At 41.1% G+C, this 20,868-nt stretch overlaps 1 protein-coding gene across 3 annotated transcripts in view; it reads left to right on the top strand.

The window, feature by feature from the left end:
* The window catches only part of CDKL1 (cyclin dependent kinase like 1), a 56,417-nt gene that overhangs the window by 9,119 nt on the left and 26,430 nt on the right, over positions 1 to 20,868 (top strand). The gene's annotated exons all lie outside the window — the stretch shown is intronic.

The raw sequence follows: 20,868 nt of genomic DNA on the forward strand, positions 1-20,868 counted from the left end.
TAATGGTATGAATCCAGTAGAGAGAAAATTTGATACTTTTGGAGGGAGAGAATTCCTGGAGCCATGACAGGAATTGGGTTACTAACCTGGACCATGGCCAAAAATAGCTATAATAGTGTAATAAAAGATCAATTATTTTAACTGGAATATTGCTAGGTTCTTCATATACACTGTCCTTAATCTTTATGTAACAGGACCCACAGTTATCTCCAAGCTGTGGTATAGAATTTCTTCTCCCTGGATGTGTTACATCTTCTGATTTGCATATGGCCCATGAACCCTAGAGGAAAAATTCAACCCCTTTCCATAACTAGGGTTCAAGCATATAAAGATATTTTGGATGGGAAGTGGAGCAGTCATGACAGAAGCTAGGTTACACAGACAAAATTCCTGCAAGAAAATCACCTTACATCAAGAAGTCTGGCGTGATAGGCTGGAGTCATCACAGGGCCTATGGTGAGAAGTGAATACTGGCTCTGCATAAAGCAGATGGCTTAACTGAACCCAACCCAATTTCTAGGGACTCTCTATATGTCCAGCAAGGGAAGGGCTATGTGGTTCAAAACAAATGTAAGCTGACTTTATTACTAAAGTTGCCCAGCCTTTATGCTAACCCTTCTCTCTATGGAATGAAAAGGGTAGAATAGTTGGAGGAGAAAGCAAAGAATTCCAACAGCAGTGGTTGGATGAGTAGATGCTCACGGAGGAGTTGAGGTAAAGGACCAGACCGGACAGTGCCACTATGAGGTACCTGGGCAGACCTTCAGCAGTGTGGCAAATGGTATGGGGACCTTAGAGTAGACTAGATGAACATCAGTCGAGCGCTGAAAGCAGCAGCTAGGACATTGAAATAGTTCGCCTCCAGAAGACAAGAAAACAAGATACAAGCAAGCAGAAGGAATCAGTAGACTTGGGCAAAGTTGCCAAGTATCATTACTGAGGATGCACAAATTATACTTATCACAACCTCAGGAGGTGCGTATTGTTATTTCATATATGGATTCAGGATGATTAATGATTCGCCATGGCCTCCTGGTTATAGTAAATGGGAACGCAGACCCAGATTTTTCTGTCCCCATGTCCATGCCTTGCTGCTCCCACACATCAGAACCATCCTGTTATACCCAGCACCACAACTCTAGAGTCTCTCAGTGATTGTCCTCAGGCTCCATCCTGCTTTTATTCCAACAGGGCCTTCACTGTGGATCTCATGGCTTTTAGGGAGCCTGGGGCACAGATTCTTACAGTAACAACAATTCTTTCCAACTCTTGTTCCTTAACCCTGTGGATTATTTTCAACTGTTAAAGTTAGGGTTTGCCACCAACAAAGATGAGAATGAGCATGGGGGAAAATGGCCATTTACAACTTTACTCTAAACATTATAACACATGCCTTCTTCATGAGAACAGTATCACCCTCAAGAGGATGAAAATTGGTTTTTGGGAATGGGTGAGGGGAGTGTAACTTCTACCCTATAAAGCACAGATTACATATACCACATATACACATGTACAGTATATTTGTAGAATTAAAAATTTCATTATGAGGTGATCAGGAAAAAAATGCGTAAAAAGACTCCCTTGGGGGTAAATATGGGGTGGGGGAAGCCCATGGGGTTGGGAAGATGAGAATGTTTAGTGTATTCTGTGTGCCAGAAACATGCTTTCATTTGATTTCAATCAATCATGAATAGTAATAACCTATCGAATGTTCAAAGCATTCCCCCAACCCTACACTTTTTTTTTTTCCTATTGCTTCCTCACTTTCAGTAATCTTCCAGGGAGGCTATAGGGCTTTGGTACTGCATGGGCACAGGGGCCACAGTTAAGAAATGCAGTTTCTGATCAGCTCAGAGCTGTTGGATGACCTTGGGAAAGCTCCAGTGCAGCTTAGAAGGCTCACCCAACTGCCTTGATTTATGTGTGTTTGGCATTGCTACACTGACTTTTTGCTGAGGGGAAAAAGAGTGCTCTTGAGCAAATATCTAACATGGTCAGGCAAGCTTAACGATACAAGGGCAGGAAAGTGGAGGGTCAAAAAAGTAAAAAAAAAAAAAAAAAAAAAGACAGTAGCATAGGAGAGAAAGACACATTGGTGAGAAGGCAGAAAGGTGGGCACTGGTCGTGAAGCACTTCACATGATCTGTTCCTAGAGGTTCACTGCTGTAAAATATCAGGCCAGAAATTTTGCTGGCAAGTTAGCATCCCAGGGATGATAAGGTGCTCTGGCAAGTACAACTGTCAAGGGTCCCTGTTAGCCAAAGTGCATGTTAAGTGCTTAATTCCATGTGTTCTTTTGTCAGAGCTCATTCTACCGAATGCTGACAGAGTACCATGGAAATGCTCCCTAGCCCTAGACTCTAATTAGAGATTGCATAATTTTTAATGGCTTCTGCTCCCCTAATATTATTGAAGGAATATTTCCCCAATATCAGTTGAATAATATTTCACAACTCAATAAAAGTCTCAATGGGAAATTGAGACATTGCTAATAATTTAGTCCTGCTCTTGCTAGTATAGGTGCCATTACTAGGTCCCTTCTCTTCAACTTGTTTAATTGGCTTGTCAAAATGCATTTGTAACATCTTTGTAGAAATTGTGTTAGCCATGTTCAGCGTTCTCTGTTATGGTTTATATGAGGTTATAAACTCAAATGTCTGTGGGGATCACAGTGGAGACATAAAGGAGTGCAGTGGGCTGAGTGTAAGACAAAATGGAGAGGTGGACACAGGACAGGCTGGAGACTTCATGGTTCAAAGGGTAGGCAGGTGGCCACTGCTCTGCCCACAGGATGCAAGCCCAGGGTGCTAGATTTTCAGTCTTTTTTATCTTTTGCTTTAAGATTTTATTCATTTGAGAGAGAGAGAGAGAGAGAGAGAGAGAGAGAGAGAGAATGAGTGGGGGAGGGCCAAAGGGAAGGGGGACAAGCAGACTCCCCCCAGAGGAGACCCCGCCTTGGGGCTCAATGCCAGGATCCTGGAATCGTGACCTGAGCCAAAGGCAGATGCTTAACCAACTGAGCCACCCAGGTACCCCTCAGAGTCTTTTCTTAAAAAGCCAGAAATCAATTAAGGGGGGCACATGATGAGATGAGCACTGGGTGTTATAATGTATGCTAGCAAATTGAATTTATTTTTTTAAGATTTTATTTATTCATGAGAGACACAGAGAGAGGCAGAGACATAGGCAGAGGGAGAAGCAGGCTTCCTGCAGAAAGCCTGATGCAAGACTTGATCCCAGAACCCCAGGATCATGAGCTCACCTGAAGGTAGACGCTCAACCCCTGAGCAACTCAGGCACCCTGGCAAATTGAATTTAAATAAAATAAAAAATAAAAAGCCAGAAATCAGAATTTTATGTGAAATCTGGGTTTTCTTCCCACAACTCTTTGTTTTGAAAAATAATATTATAAAATATATAGAAGTATAAAGAATAATATAATGAATACCTCTATACCCTTAACTGGATTCATTAATCAGTTGTGAAAATTCTGCTTCATTTTTCTTTCTGTGTCTCTGTCTCTGTCTCACACACACACACACATACACACCCCACCATATTTTTTTGGCTGTATCATTTCCTTAAGTATGCAGCATGAATCTGCTAGAATTCTTCTGTGTAACCACAATATATTTCCACAATATGGTTTATCATTGACTCAGTGCCATTATCTAACATACGGGCTGTGCTCAGATTTCTCATAGTGTCCCAGTAATAGTTTCTATAACTGTAACTACAACTATAACCCTAACTGCAAGTGTATATTTAAATCCAGGTTCTAATCCATGACCACACATTGCATTTAGTTGTCATGTCTCTTTAGTCTCCTTTAACAGTGGCATTTTTGAAAAGTGCAGGCCAGCTGTTTCTCAGAATGTGCTTCAACATAGACCGTCTGGCTGTCTCCACGTCAAGTGTGAGGCTGTGTCCATCACTCTAGTTGTCAGTAGGAAGTACTTGGTGTCAGTGTGTCCCATGATTGGTGCTCTCAGCTTTGATCTCTTTATCAAGATGGGTCTCCCTTATTTCCTGATAGTAAAGTTTTCCCTTTTATAGTTAGTGCATAATCTGTGGAGAGATATGCTGAGATTGTGTGACCACAACTGTGACCCTACAACTTTCACCCAGTGAGCTCTGCCTGAATCAGTTATAATAAGAGTTATTATAAAGTGGTTATTTTTAAAGATTCTTTCTACATTCATTACTTACAGTTTTCCTGTTAAAAAGTCTTTCCTTCGTATACCACCCTCCCACCTCATATACACATTCTTTAGTATCACAGAGAATTCATGGATTTTTTTTTTAAATTCAGCTTGTTACAAGCCATCACTGTCATTCTTCTTTTTGATTCTCAAATTGTCACACATTTGGCCATGTGAGGCTCCTTTGATCCTGGTCCCTTCTCCTGATAGATGCCACTGTTCCTTGAGTGCTACTTTCCTGTGTGTCACCACAAAATGTACCAGGCTCATCCTGCCCCTGCTCGAATCAGCCACTTTTCCAAGAATCCCTGGTTCCTTCTAGTGAGAATGAAATTTGATTTTGAAATGTTGACACGTAATTTTTTAAAATATTGAACACCCTTCAGGCCAAGAAGATCACATCTGCAGATAATGTTTGGCCCACAGACTCATTTTCGGGCCTTTGGACTGTAGAGCTTTCACTATATGCAGATATTCTCATTAGAGCCTGGCAGATCTGATTCTTTGATGTTCATTACTAATATCTAGATAGATATTGGGAGTTTATGGGAACTGGTCATCAATAGGGTGGAAGATAAAGCAGAGCATTCCCTTGCCCACCATGCTAGAAACCAAACAAATCCCCCTTATCATTGTCTTTCCCTATTTGTTCAACAAGTGGAGACCTGTTTAATTTTATTTTTATGAGATAACATATTAACTGCAAATAGTAACAGGCTGTTTTGTTTACTACAAGAATTTTTGGTTTAGCTCACAGCTTGTTTATACAGAAAGATTGTGTTTCTGCTGTGTAGTGAACTGCTAAGCAATAAAGCTGCCACACAAATATTTCAGGAACAAAAGAAGCAGAAATCAACAGCTGATGGCTGATTACCTTCGTAGAGACACTGAGTGTGTAGGGAGATTAAGCACATACATAGCAGTATGTGTCAGTGCCCTAAATGCTTCTGCACACATCCTTCCTAAACCTGAGACCGTGGAATCAAATATCACAGAACAGGAGGAGAAAATAAATGATTTTATAATGTACACTGATAATATATACAATTATGCTATTTCTTTTTTGGCCGTTATATTACTAGTATTTTCAGCAAATGAAATTTATAAGTAAACAACCTGTGTTACATATAATCGTCATAAAATAATGAAACTGTACTAGAAGGTAGTACTTTTTATACAGAATGGAAAAAAATTTTTTAATGGGCCAGGCTTATATTTAATTTCCCTTAAATTTTTTTTTTACTATTTTAATTCACCTTTTAATTTGGCAGGATTGATGTCTTAGGCACAAATTTGCTTTCACAGGCATATGTTCTTGCTAATTATTAACCTTCTTTATTACTTACTAACTTTAAAAGCACTGAGTAAAAATGCTATTGGATAGAATTGCCTGTTTGAAAACTTTGAGCTTAATTCCTTTTTTGTTAAAATGATGAAAAGTGACTTTCCAAACCAGTGGAAGCTATCAACTGGTGTATAAACGAAACAGATCACTTATTTTGTGACTGTTAGTACATTGCTGCATTAATTTTTGGCTATGACATTGTATATTTTCATTTTAACCACATTTGTACCATTGCTTCTTTTCTGGAATCTTTCATATACTTTATAAGTCAGCAAAACAAATCGACCATCCACCATGTACATCCTTAGCCTGTGCTGGGTCTTAAGAGGAATCCAGAAGAGATCTCAGCCTAGGTCTGTGGCCAGAGGACCAGCCTGGCATACTCTGTTCCATCCATGTTGTCTATAGGAAACTTATAATAAATAAACTTCAGGCACCTCTCTATCCCTGTACTCTCCTACTTCATATGTCACTCCCTTTCCTTCTCTGGTTGGCCCCAAAACAAAACATTAGCCTGGTCTAATGTGGGATTCTTGGCATTTGGAGGAAATATGAAATGAAGCTTTCCTTTACCAAATGTGTTAAAGAATTATTCCTCAGCAATCCCATGAGGGATGCAGAATATTTTCCTCTAGGTTGGAGATGGTGGTAGTAATTAAATAGCTTTTTAAATAATGAAAATAGTTTCCTCCCCACCAAAGGTGTTGTGTTAGACAGCTCTCTGAAACTAACTTCAAAATATTTATTTTGGTTTTATAATATAGGGAAGACACATAAATCTTTTTAAAAAACCATTTGTATGATAAAGTAATATATGCTCATGTAAGAAAAAAACTGAAGGTAGAGAAGAATATAAGTGAAAAGGAAATTGACTTTGCCCTTCTTTCTCAGGTATTGTTCCAGGGGATTTCTGTGCTTGCACAAAGACATACATTTAAAAAAAAAAAAGATTCAAATGCTGTCATATTGTATATACATTCTGTAATTTCCGTTTTACACTTAAAACACCATATCTTGGACATCTTTCCAAGTTAACACAGAGATATTGGCTTTATTCTTTCAACAACTGCATACTATTTTATCATTTGAATGTAATATAAAATCCTATCGTTTATTTAACTACTAACCTATTAATAGACATTTGGTCAATCAGGTACACCTAAAACCGTACAAATTTGAGAGATTATTGAGGATTGGAAGCATGATTTCCATAAGTAGATAACTGGGCATGATGATGAGAGAGTCCAATCCTATTTCCACTCCTGGTTCCCAGATCCAGGGATTAACCACAGAAGACACAGCACCATGTGGGTCAGTGAATATATCCCTGAAGGGCCTAAGTACAGGCTCTATCATTCTATTAGGTTGACTGCTTGGACAATGAGGTATATAATAGAACTAGTGGATTCCATGGCCATCTTCTAATTGTCATGTCTCCTTTCTGTAAAACGGGCCTCTTGGTCTGATGTTGTGTGGATTTCCATGCCAGTAAAGCAGGCATTCTCTAAGCCCTTGGATTGTGGTATAGGCAGAAAAGGCAAAACCCACATTCCACAAAAAGTGAACTGCTTTTGATCCTCCATACTGATAGGGATTGGAAAGAATATATACGATGTGGACTACCACCCCTGCATCTTTAAGGCTTTAATGGTGCTAATCCATCATTTACTCATGAGATGTCGTTTTACTTCTGATTTACTGACCAGTGTTGTGTTGTGGGGGGTGTGCAATTTCAGAGGTGTCTCTTTGATCCTTATGGCCATATTGGCTCTTACTCCACAGGTCGTGGAACCAATGTGAAGCTTTGTGAACAACTAAGTGTATCCATCCTCATTATGCACTTGGGCATGGAGGCAGTAACCTCCAGAGTGAATCTAGGGACCCATCAGGCCCACTGTGAGGCATTTCTCTAACCTGGGGCCAGGAGAGTATTTTGGGTCCCTATACATTAGTGCCAGCTCAGACTTTGTAGCCAGCCACAGCCCTTGAAAGGTCTGAGACTTTTCCTTTCCCCAGTTACTCTGGTAAATAGCCACAGATCCCTCTGGGAAAGGATTGAGGAATACTTGTGGTGGCATTGCAGGATCCCCCAGTACGGCCATAGATCAAAAGCACTTTGCTGTATGCACCAACTTTGATCTAGAAACTGGGTGAGCAACTGGAGTTTTCCATTCTTTTTTTTTTTTTTTTAAAGATTTTATTTATTTATTTACGAGAGAGAGAGAGGTGCAGAGACACAGGCAGAGGGAGAAGCAGGCCCCATACAGGGAGCCTGACGTCGGACCCCATCCTGGGTCCCCAGGACCACGCCCTGGGCTGAAGGTGGCGCTAAACCCGCCAAGCCACCTGGGCTGCCTGGAGTTTTCCATTCTGACAGGCAACATCAACCTTCTGCTTGCCATCTCTTAATTTCCTCTGGTAACACAAGTTAAGTAGCACACCTGTCAGGTGCTCTTCTCTTTCACCCATGAGAACTCCATGGTAAATGAGTTCCTGTCTGTGCATCAGCATGGATTTCTGGGAAATAAGGCATTTGGCCCCACTTCTCATGATGATAGTTACATATACCTTGCCACTGTCAGCACCAGAATCTTCTCACTCCAGTTGGAACGAGAGAGCCTAATTCCATCTATATGGCATCTCCAGCATATAGAGGACAGCCAGCGCTGAGCTGCTCAGAGATGCCAGTGACCTCCTTTCCCATGCCTTCCTTACCGCTTTAGTGGAGGAAGGAAAGACTATCTTCAGGTGTCTCTTTCTTGTCAGGAATTAAGTCTCAAGTCCCAGAACAGTGCCCACATTTCATTGGATTTCTTCCTCTCCAGCCTTATATTTCACCACTGCCATACTGTAAGGCCCTCAGACTTCCTGCTGGTATACATAAGCCCATGTGGTCATTCTGTTAGATGTTTCGTCCTGAAGCAAGAGCCACATTGCCCTGCTTGAGCCCCACTGGCCACGTTGCCCTGGTTATGCAAATCTGTGGGCCAGTGGAGCAGGAGGGGGAGAAGATCTCCAATGGGGAGAAGATCTAAGGAGGACATGCATCATCTTGCCCAGAAGACACCTGCCCAGGGATACTTCTGGTGCTTCCAGGGTTTTTATGAGAGGAAATGTTTCACCTATGGCAAAAGGGCAGAAGCTGCTCCTCCCAGCCCAGAGGGTTCAGGGAAGTTTGAGAATTTAGGATTTTCAGGCTCATTACCCTAGATGTCTCCATTCCAGGGCCCCTCTTTTTTCTCACCAGGACCCTGACTTTGGCATAAGAGACCTGTTGAAGCTGTACATTGTCTCCTCTGTAGCTCTGCTACTCTGAAGTCTTAAGCCTGATTTGAGCATAGGCTATCCTGTGTCTGCAGGAGATCAGCGTCTCCTTAACTACTGCCACTGGGACACCTAGGTGGCTCAGGGGATGAGCGTCTGCATTTGGCTCAGGTCGTGATCCTGGGGCCCTGGGATACAGTCCAGCATCGAGCTTCCTGTGGGAAGCCTGCTTCTCCCTCTGCCTATGTCTCAGCCTCTCTCTCTCTCTCTGTGTCTCTCATGAATTAATTTAAAAAAAAACTTTAAAACAACAACAACAAAAGTGCCACAGAGGCCTCTGACTTTCGTAATTTACTGGTGGCTAACCCAAATCTGTCATTTTTTTCTCTTTTTTTCTTCAATGACCTGAAGGTATCAACAAAAGCCAGCTCACTCAGTAATCCCTGTAATTTCCCTTGGGCCCATGCTGTTCACAAGCCACTGCTATTGTATGAGCCACCCGCACCTCACTGAAAGCCACTACTGGCGATAGTCTTTTTTTTTTTTTTTTAATTTTTATTTATTTATTATTATAGTCACAGAGAGAGAGAGAGAGAGAGAGAGAGGCAGAGACACAGGCAGAGGGAGAAGCAGGCTCCATGCACTGGGAGCCCGACGTGGGATTCGTTCCCGGGTCTCCAGGATCGCACCCTGGGCCAAAGGCAGGCGCCAAACCGCGGCGCCAAACCGCGGCGCCAAACCGCTGCGCCACCCAGGGATCCCTACTGGCGATAGTCTTAAGACTGCATCGCTGTGGTTCCTCAGGGCTTCTGCTCACCTCACTTACCACCACCAGCAGCGGGGGCCCTTGTTGACGGATCTGGTTCCAGAATCTCAAGAGTTACCCCATGGAGCGTGAACTCCTGCAAGTTAGAATCTTCCACCAGCTCCCTGTACCTCAGCACCCTAGAAGCCCTGAGGCAGGAGGCAAAGGACACAGTGCAGCTGGGAGGAGGGGGGTTGGACATCCACCTGGAAGCTGCTTGCTGCAGCAACAGTTGAATTAAAAGATGGGCTTTCACTGACCTCTTTGCTGTTTGCAAACATTCCAGGCAGAGTACCATGGGAGACCCTTGGGACCAGTAGATCCTTCTGCCTAGGGTATTTTTCGGGCTCCATGGCTCTTCCCTTCTTCAGATCTTTTTTCATTTGCCACCTTTGCACTGAGGTCTTCTCTGATTGCCCTGTTTCAAACTGCACCCCCTACCATCCCACTGTGCCCCCTAGCTTCTTTATTTCTATCCATGAGACTTATCACCTTCCAGAGTGCTCAGACATAAGCTCCCTGAGAGCATTTTGTTAGCCCTGTTAAGCATTGTGATCCCAGAGCTTAGAATAATGTTCAGCACAATGTAGGGCTTAGCATATGTTTTTGAATAATAGTATATAAAAAAAGAATCTCCAAAAATAAAAAAATAAAAAAAAATAAAAAAATAAAAAAAGAATCTATGAAAATAGAACTTTTTCATAGTTTTTCATATACTTTCTATTTTCATATATATTTTTAAATTGTTTATTGCTGAAGTATAGGTGACAATGTTATATTAGTTTCAGGTGTGCAACATAGCGATTCAACAGTTTCATACATTACTCAGTGCTACTACAGTAAGTATAGTCACCATACAGTGTTATTACAATATTATTGACTAGGAGCGCCTGGGTAGCTCAATTGGTTAAGTGTCCAACTCTTGATTTTGGCTTAGGTCATGATCTCAGAGTCATGAGGGGGAGCCCTGTGTTGGGCTTGGCACTCAATGTAGGATCTGCTTAAGATTCTCTCCCTCTACCTCTGCCTATCCCCCTGTCACTTACCTTCTCTCTCTCAGTAAAAAATTAATTAAAAATATCAACTATGTGCCCTATGCTGTATTTTTAATCTCTGTGACTTACTTATTTTATAACTAGAAGTTTATACCTCCTAATCTCTTTCACCTATTTCTATCTCCCCACCCTATTTTTATATATTTTTAATACAATTACTCTAACTTCTATTTTCATATGTTTTTATAAAATTACTCAGTAACTTACCTTCTTTGTTCAACACTACATCATTGTCATTGGGCCAATAGATAAGCTTCTGTTAGTTTTGTTCTTTTTAATAGTTGCTTAATATTCATTATTTCATGCTTTGAATGTACCACATTTATTTTGCCATCCTCTTCATCAAAGGATGTTTGTGTTATTTCTAATTTTTTGCCTTTACAAACAGTGCTGCAATAAATATCCTTGTAAATATATCTTTAAGCACTTGTGCTTTTATTTATATAGGGTATATTTCCAGAAGTGATATGCTGGGTAAGATGGGGGTTCTTCTGTGTGTGTTTCAATGAACTTTATTTTTTGGAATAATTTTAGATTTATAGAAAATTGAAAAGATTGTGCAAAGAGTTCCCATATACCCTGCCCCAAGTTCTATCTATTATTTACATGTTAAATTAATATGGTACATTTGTTATAAATAATGAACCAGTATGACACATTATCATTAATTAAAGTGTGTTCTTTACTCACATTTTCTTAATTTTTATCTAATGTCCTTTTTCTGTTCCAGGATCTCATCTAGGATACTACATTGCATTTAGCTGTCATGTGTTCCTAGGTTTCTCTCATTCTGTGGGTTTTGAGAAATGCAAAATGTCACATATTCTCCATTATAATATCATGCAGAATAATTTTACTCCCCTAAAAATCCTGTTTCACCTGTGATTTTCCCCCAGTCCTCTGAACTTCTGGGAATCGCTAATCTTTTTACTGTCTCCATGGTTTTGCTTTTTCCAGAATGTCATATAATTGGAATCATACAATGTGTAGTCTTTTCAGACTGGCTTCTTTCACTTAACAGTATGCATTTAAATTTCATACATGCCTTTTCATGGCTTGATAGCTCATTTCTTTTTATTGCTGACTAATATTCCATTGTATGTATGGAGCATAATCTTTTATCCTTTTGCATATAGGAAGACAATTTGCTTCCAATTTTTGGTGATTATAAATAAAGCCATTATAAACATTTGTGAGAAGGTTTTTATGAGGACATAGATTTTCAGATCATTTGGGTAAACACCTAAGAGTGTGATTGCTGGATCGTATGGTACAACTATGTTTAGCTTTGTAAGAAACTGCCAACCTGCCTTCCACAGTGGCTGCCCCATTTTGCATTTCCACCAGTAGTGGATGAGAGTTCCTGTTGCTCAGTATTGTCATAAGTATTTGGTGTCATCAGCTGATCTTGAATTTTAGCTATTCTAATAGGTGTGTAATGGTATCTCATTGTTTCTGTTAATTCTTATTCCCTAGTGAAAAAATATATTGATCATCTTTTCATATGTTTATTTCCCGTCTGTATCTTTTCTTTGGTAAGATATGTGCTCAGATCTTTGGACCATAGTTTTTGGGTCATTTGTTTTAATAAATACTGCTAGTAACTTTCCCCAAAAGTCTAACTAGCCAAGTGTGAAAAAGTCCATTTCCTTATATCTTTGGCAACACTGGACGTTACCAATTTGTGAAACGTTTGTCTGTTAGCAAAACAAGTTGTTTCACATTGTTGATCTAATTTGCCTTTCTCTGACTACTAGTGAAATTGTCTTTTCATGTTTCTGGATCATTTGTATTTCCTCTTCTGGTTTTATCTATCTATCTATCTATCTATCTATCTATCTATCATCTATCTATTTTAAGATTTTAATTATTTATTCATGAGAGACACAGAGAGAGAGGCAGAGACATAGGCAGAGGGAGAAGTAGGCTTCCTGCAGGACTCTATCTCAGGACCTGGGGATCACAACCAACCAAAGGTAGACACTCAGCCACTAAGCCACCCAGGTGTCCCTATCTGCTTTTATCTTTTGTCCATTTTCCCACTAGGGTGTCTTTTTCTTCATACTACATAAGATGTCTTTGTAATACAAAGATGTCTTTGTAATACTTCATACTACAAAGATGTCTTTGTAATAGGAGGAGCCCTTTATTTGTCATAACAAATATTTCGCTGCCAATTATTTGTCTTTCAACATTCTTTCTAGTGTTTTTGTTTCTTACCAAACCAACATTATTTATTTTTTTTATTAAGGTGAAATAAATATATCATAAATTTTATCATTTTAACTATTTTTAAGTGTATAGTTCAGTGACATTAAGGGCATTCACATTAGTGTGCAACCATCACCACTATGCAGCTCCAGAACTTTTATTTTAAAGATTTATTTATTTATTTGAGAGAGAGAGAGAGAGAGAGAGAGCTCACACACAGTTGAGCACAATGAGGGGAGCAGCAGAGGGAGAGAGTCCTCAAGCAGACTCCCTGCTGGGCGTGGAGCCCAGGAGGGTGCTCAATCCCATCACCTATGAGATCATGACCTGAACTGAATCCAAGAGTTGGCTGCTCAACCGAATGAGCCACTAGACATCCCTATTGTTCCAGAACTTCTGTCATCTTCCCAACATTATTTTATTCTTCTGTGCCCAAACTTGCCTATCTCATCTTTTTGTCTTCTAGATCTCTTGTTTTTTTAGGATTGCTTTCTTCCATCCTAAGGTCATAGGAAGTTTCTCCTAAATGTTTTTCTAATATTTATGGTATTTTATACTAAAATTTTTAACGTATCTGAAAATTATTCTTTTACGTAGAGTGGTAAGATATGGTTCTGTTTTTCCTAATAGGTAACCAGTTTTCCCAGAATCAATTTTAAATAAAGCACACTGTTGTCAACTGTATTGCAGTACTCCCTTAGTTATATTTTAATTTCCCTTGACTAAATGGATCTAATTCTAGACTTTTATTGCTTCTTCAGTTTGTTCATTTCTTTGTCAATAGCCTGCTGGCCTATTAATGATGCTGCTGATGCTGATGATAATGATTATAGGCACTTTATTGAAAATTTTGCCATCTGGTAAAGCAAGTTGCCCCAACTATTTTTTTCCCTTGGGAATTTTAAAACAGTTATAGTTCTGTAGGAACGTAAAGGGTGTTTTATCTAGTCCACAAAAACTTTTTTTGGATTCTGATCAGAATTGCATGATATCTACATATTATTTTTAGAACTGATCTTTTTATGATGTGAATTCTTCAGTGGCATCATTCTATTGAGACCATACCGAGTACTTCACAAGTCTGTAAATGGGGTTAAGATGAAATTTAGAGCATTCTTTCTGAATCAAAGCAAATTGGGTACTGCAGCTGTTAACTTGTACATTGAGTTTCATGATTTCTTTAAGAGCATTCATCGCGGGGAGAAGGAAGAGTGAGGGGAAATATGAAGAACTTGGTTCTTTCTCTACTTCTTGGTTTGGTTGAGCTCCAAACCTTGCTGGATCTCAAGTGCTTGACAGGGCTGTAACATGCTGACCTGGGAATCCTTGGGAAGTCCTCAGGGTTAATCATTATAAAGGAGGGGGGCATCAGTTTGCTCCATTCTGTGTGAATGCTAACTGATAAAAGATCCCTGCAAATGTATATGTGTAACTAAGACATAGAGTCAAGTTCAAGAATTATAAAGGCCTGTAAAAAACATCTTACTAAGCCAGCTCCCACTTCCTAAAATTTAATGTCTCTTCTTTTATTATGTCACAGTTGTGGGAGAAGAACGCTATTGAAAGGAAAACAGGATATGATCATTGAGAAAATAGACCGTTGCTTTTGTCTACAGCACAGACAGGATAAATATCCCTCCACTTGCTACACAAAGAATGAGAATCCTTAACACTCTAAGGATAGGAGAGATCATGGTTGTAACAGTCTGTGTACTAGTCAATCTGGAAACATGCGACCATCAAGGACTCCGTAGGTTAGAGGTCACAAACCCACTACCTGCAAGGGCCAGACAGGTGTGGGAGAAATGTTTCACTTCTGCAAGTAAATTGCCTCAGATATACAGTCATTTCTTATTTTTTAAAAATATTTTATATATTTATTTTTTTGAGAGATAGGAAAAGCACGAAGGGTGGGGGGAGAGGGTGAGGAAGAGGGACAAGCAGACTCCCCACAGAGCAGGAAGCCCCACAGAGGGCTCAATTCCAAGACCCTGAGATTATAGATCATGACCTGACCTGGTTAGATGCTTACCTGACTGAGCTACCCAGGTGACCCTGCAGTCATTTCTATTGCTTGTATGTTTTTTTCATTTTTGATAGAAACATGGGTACATTAAATATCTCACTTTTAACTGTCATGTAAGAAAGTTCATCACACAAGAGTGATGAAAAAGGACAGCTTTCACTTGACCTTAGTGTCTGGGAACGGTAGGCAATGGTGGGGTCTGTGGTGAACTGAAGCGTCCGGGCCTTATCTATAGCGCACAGCTGCCTCTTGGCCCTAGCTCACTGATGGCACAAAGACTGCAGGCCCAATATTGCTAGATCTGCCGCGTTTTCAAGAGAATCCTGGTAACCAGGGTTTTAAGGTAACATTTCCTGATCTGAAATGTTGGCAACCAGTACAAAATTCTTCAAAGTGCTCTGGGCTTGGGGCACCTGGGTGATTCAGTGGTTGAGCATCTGCCTTTGGCTCAGATCGTGTTCCAGGGTCCGGGGATTGAGTCCTGCATCAGGCTCCCCGCAGGGAGCTTGCTTCTCCCTCTGCCTATGTCTCTGCCTCTCTCTCTCTGTCTCTCATGAATAAATAAAATCTTAAAAAAAAAAAAAAGTGCTGTGGGCTGAATGAGCCAAACATTTGCCCTTGGCAAATGGAGAAACCTGCACTTATCACAACAGGCCAGTGGTGGGTAAAGACATAGCGTAGATGACCAGATAGAGGAAGCTGACCAAGAAGGATATGTAGCATCCTCACTTCTTCAGGGGAAACCAAGTAAAGGTCAGGTTCAATTTGGCTGACAAAAATGGAGTGCTTTTTTTTCAGTGTCGGAGAAAATTCCTCTTTGCACAGCATAATGTGAAATACCAGTGTTTCAAAACAGAAAATAAAGGGGAAGCCAAAATAGAACAGTATCAATGAAGGTGGCAACTTTATATGTGAGAAAGTAGATCTGAGTCTGAGCAGGCCAGCCTTCTCCATATGGAATAACTACAGGCTGGTGTGGCCCGACTGGTAAGAAGTGGTGTGCAAATCACGATGCTGACAAATAAGACCAGGCCTGAGGCTTTGGCTTCATACACTGAGAAATAGGAAGGAATTATAATTAAAGGTCAACAGACAGGGACATATAAGGTTGACATGCTAACTCCATAGGACCTGGCTCCTGGTCTGAGTCCTGCACTGACGCTGCTTATAGAGAGGTCACACGGTGACCACACCCAGGGGATGCCTCTTTGGCCTCTTCCCACTTGACCTTAGAGCAGCCTCCATCACCTCACTGGGGCCACTTCCTCCTTCTATGATATGCCATCCCTTATGCTCTGCTGTCCTCTCTCTTATCTTGGGGGACTTTCTTCCCTTTCTCCTCTGCTTCCTCCTCACCCACCACACGTCTCTGGTAGTGAGGTTCTGCGGTCCTCTTCCTTTCTTGCTTGCTCTACTGGGAAATTGCATCTACCCATGGTTTCACTTACACTCATGCTGACTCCCCAGCTTTTATCTTCAGCTCCAACTCCAGCCAACCTGATGACTCTGCTTTGTTCTCTCGGAGTCCCTGCCAAGCCAACCTGCCCAAAAGAGTAGTTATACCTCCCTCTCCCTCATCCTTCACCTCCAGTCTATCACTGCATCCTGAATATTCTTTTGTTAAGAGATTTTTATTTATTTATTCATGAGAGACAGAGGTAGAAACATAGAGGGAGAAGCAGGCTCCCTGCAGGGAGCCTGATGAGGGAGGGACTTGATCCCAGGATCCTGGGATCATGACCTGAGCTAAAGGCAGCCACTCAACCACTGAGACATTCAGGTGCCCCCTGAACATTCTAATAACAAAAATATGTCTCCCAACAGTGCCTTTCTCACCATCTTCCTGCCTCTGCCTGGTTCAAGCCACCATCTTCTCTCAGCTGTCAATGGGGTCTGCCCTGGTCATCTCTCACCATATTGCCTCCTCCAAGCCATTCTGTATCTGGCCACTCTAGGGAGCTTCAAAACACCTAAATGGTATTATCATATCACATCTTGCTAAAATTCCTTCCAGTAGCTTCTCATTACACTTAGGATGAAGTGTAAATTTCTTAGCATGGCCCTCAAGGTCCTACAGGACTCAGCTTCTGTCAGACTGCCCTCAGTTCCATGCACTTGACCCTCAGGCCACACTGTCTTTCAGTTCCTTAAGTGGCCTAATTCCCCTTTCTACCTGGAAAGCCACCTCTCCCACCACTCCTGACTTTCTCACCCTCCAGGACTCAGCTCAAGGCCACTTCCTCAGGAACAGTTTCTCTGAGGTAGCCCAATGTCTTCTATATACAGAGCTCTTCATGACACTCCTTTGTTTAATGCCTGAGACTTCTGCCCCATTCACCAATGTGTCTCTAGAGCCTAGAACAGCGCCTGAGGCAGAGCAGGTGCTCTGTAGATCTTTGTTAAATTTTTGTTGAGCATTAGCGAGAACAGGGAATGACTTCCAGATATTTGCTACTCTGGAATGTGTTCTGCTCACTCAGAATTCTGGCAGCCTAGATGCAGTGACTAATTAATTTAAAGTTTTTTCTAATTTAATATTTATAATCCTAATTAGAATTTAGTGTTAGTGATCAACTTTTCTCAATTAAATTTGTTCTGAAAATAAGTGGAATAATAAGTGATTGGCCATTTTCGATTATATACAAGTTATCTCTTAGAGGGGGTTAGGAGAGATAAGCAGTTTAAAAGTCATGCGACCTGTGTTGCTGGAAGTGATTTGACAATATACATCACAAACCTTAAATGTCTATATGAACCTCAGAGCTGGCCATGATATGGTAAAAGTACTCTCATGCTCATGACACAGGTGTAAATATGAATGATCCTTTTGGAAAGCAACTTGGCCATCTCTAGAGCCATAAAGTTGTATTTCTGGTGCTTGTAGATGGTGTCTACCTAACTTCCTCAAGGAGATCTTCCCTGGACCACTCACCATCCACAAACTACGCACCCTTTAACTTGCTTTTGGTACCATTTATCATATCTGTAATTACTTGTTCAATATCTACTCTCCCTCTTAGGTTCCAAGCTCCATGAGGGTAGGGGCAGGGACTTGCTTTATTTGTCTCCATATCCTTAGGACTTTATGCACATTAAAATAAATAAGTAAGTAAATGTTGAATACACTGAATAGAGAAAATAAAAATAGATCTACCTCCCAATAATATTAGCAGTTATCCTTCATGAAGAGCTGTGTGCCTGAAGCTGTTGAGTATGCTTTATGTGGCTTGTCATGGCAGCCCTTTGGCTTCCTACTCCTGCGGATGGAAATTGAGGGCCAACATTATTCAAAGTTAAGGTCAACCAGCAAGTAAGTAGTTCATCAACATTTTACTTACACCAGCCACAAATTGGAAAAGAAATCTGCATGTTATTTGAAAAGAATATCTTACAGTGACTACGGTCAGGTTTTCCAAAGGTGAATAGTAATAGAAAAATGGGTGTAGTATATTTATTTATAGACCCACTTGGTTCAGGGGATACTGTTGTGATGGTGCCCCTTCACCTTTTGTGGGGTATCCATGCTTGGGTTCCAGCACTACAGTTGTTTTAGTTCGTGCTAGGTGTGGCAGAGCTAGGGAGAGGAGGCTGGACAGAGAAAGTGACGTCTAGATGAGGGTGTGTTCCAGAGAGACAATCAGGTGAACAGGTCCTGAGAAGAGAGGGAGCATAGCATTCAATGGACTGAGAGAAATTCACTGCATTTGATGGGAAGTTATGAGAGAAGAGACTAGAGACAGAAGCAGAGTCCAAATTGAGAAGGCCTTTGGGTTTTACCCTGAGGTACCAGTGCCCTGCACATCCAGATGTTACAGGGTGGAGGTACCAGTCTTGGAACCCGGAGAAGGTCTGGGTATTCAACTAATAGATATATTTGTACTTGTGCTTAAAAGGTTGGCTAGAGATATAAGGGAGGACTACATATGGAACATGGAAAAATAAAAGAATCTAAGATTTGGGGGTGCCTGGGTAGCTCAGTTGGTTAAGTGTCTGCTTTTGGTTCAGGTCATGATCCCAGGGTCCTGGGATCGAGCTCTGAGTCCCACACATCCAGCTCCATGCTCAGCAGACAGTGTGCTTCTCCCTCCCCCTCAACACTCCCACCCCCCTCAACACTCCCATCTCTCAAATAAAATATTTTTTTAAAAAAATTTTTTTAAAGAATCTAAGATTTGAAGACTGGACCTATGGACAATGATTTTTCCCAGCCTGAAAGTAAAACTCTTTTAGTTGATTCTGTCATCATGCTGCCACTTAGCCTGTTTGAACTTTTTTTTTTTTTTTTTTTTGCTTTCTGTTTGAGACATCTAAGCTGATGCAATTCTTTGGTTTGAGACAGTGGTCAAATCTATCCTACTGTTCTGGAAAATGTTAGCTCAGGCTAAAAGTTTCCAGGTAGGATGACATAAATGTGGGGTTTGTAGCTTCGAGTGCCCTCTGTTCTAAAGCCCGCATGTGACTAACAGCCCTTAGGGTATCGTGGCTATTTTATATTTGTTTAATCATATGTACTATCTAGAGGAGGAATTTCACAACTTGAAGATACAGAGGGATTTTACAAAGAAAACGAGAAAGTAACTGTCTTATTTAGTATTTCTTGCTGGCCACTTCTCTTCTCATTGCCGGCACAAATGTGATGCAGCAGGTAGTTCAGAATCTTCACTTTTTTTCCTTCCACCTTTTACTACTTATGAAGTATCTGCTTGTCCATGATTAATACTTCCAGCTCCATATTGAATCATCTGGAGAAATTTTGAGGAAAAAGCCAGAGGCCTGGGCCCTACCTAAGACCAATTCAGGGTCTCTGGGGATGGGGCATGGGCATCCGTAGTTTCTAGAAGTCCCCTTGTGACCCAGTACAGGTTATCTGTTGCTCTGATGGTGCATAACCTCCCCGACACTTAGTAGCTCCAAACAAGAATGATGTTTTATTTCTCACAATTCTGTGAGACACTCAGAGAACACTCAGTGGAGTGTTCCTTCAGCTTGTCTTGCCTGGGTTCATTCTTACAGCTGAGTATAGGTGGGAGTTGGCTGGGGGCTGAGCTCAGCTAGGATACCTGGGCCTCCCTCCTCTTCAGGTACTTCATCCTAGGCTTCTTCAGGGCTGAATCTGGGGCCAGGGGGTGTCTTGTGCTGTGCTTTGACTGCTAGAATTGAGGCAGCAGTAGTGTCACCTGGCTTCTGAGACTAGGTCTTAAGAAACTTTACGGCTTCCTCTTTTGTTTCTTAAACTGCTGCCTGAAGGCCTTCACACCCTGAAGGAAGTTAATCATTTTGACTCTCCTCTCTATAATTCATTTGCCTAATTGTTGTCCTTCTGATAGGATTATGGACAGAAGGGTCCAGGAAGCTAACTACAAGATTTATCCTTGGCAACACAAGTTTGATTCCTGACCTTTTTTTTTTTTTCTCTAGATATACACCTTCAGGCACATAAGATTACAGTCTTCCTCATTCTTCTATTGTTGTTTTTTAAAGATTTTATTTATTTATTTATTTATGAGAGACACAGGGAGAGAGGCAGAGACATAGGCAGAGGGAGAAGCAGGCTCCTTGCGGGGAGCCCAATGCAGGACTCAATCCCAGGACCCCAGGATCACAACCCCAGCCAAACGCAGAACTCAACCACTGAGCCACCTGGGTGTCTTCCAGTGGGATTCTTCTGTTTTAAAGTGTTTCATTAACCTAGGAAACATGATTTACTCATTCATTCAGAAATCATTATCGAATGTCTGTTATGTGTGAGGCCCCATGCTGGGACTTCAGCCACATCATTTTGAGAAAACGAGAATCTTGAGGTCATGATACTTATTTTCAGTGAATTGTATCTATTGTATCTGTTGATAGCAGAGGACATTGAACAGTCAAATGAACTATTACTTAGTAATTCTAAAGGATCACCAAGGAGACATCTTTCAGGGGGGTTATGAGGCAGGCAGGGACGCCGAACCAGTCTG

This window comes from Vulpes lagopus, chromosome 6, assembly GCF_018345385.1.
Source record: "Vulpes lagopus strain Blue_001 chromosome 6, ASM1834538v1, whole genome shotgun sequence".
NCBI lineage: Eukaryota > Metazoa > Chordata > Mammalia > Carnivora > Canidae > Vulpes > Vulpes lagopus.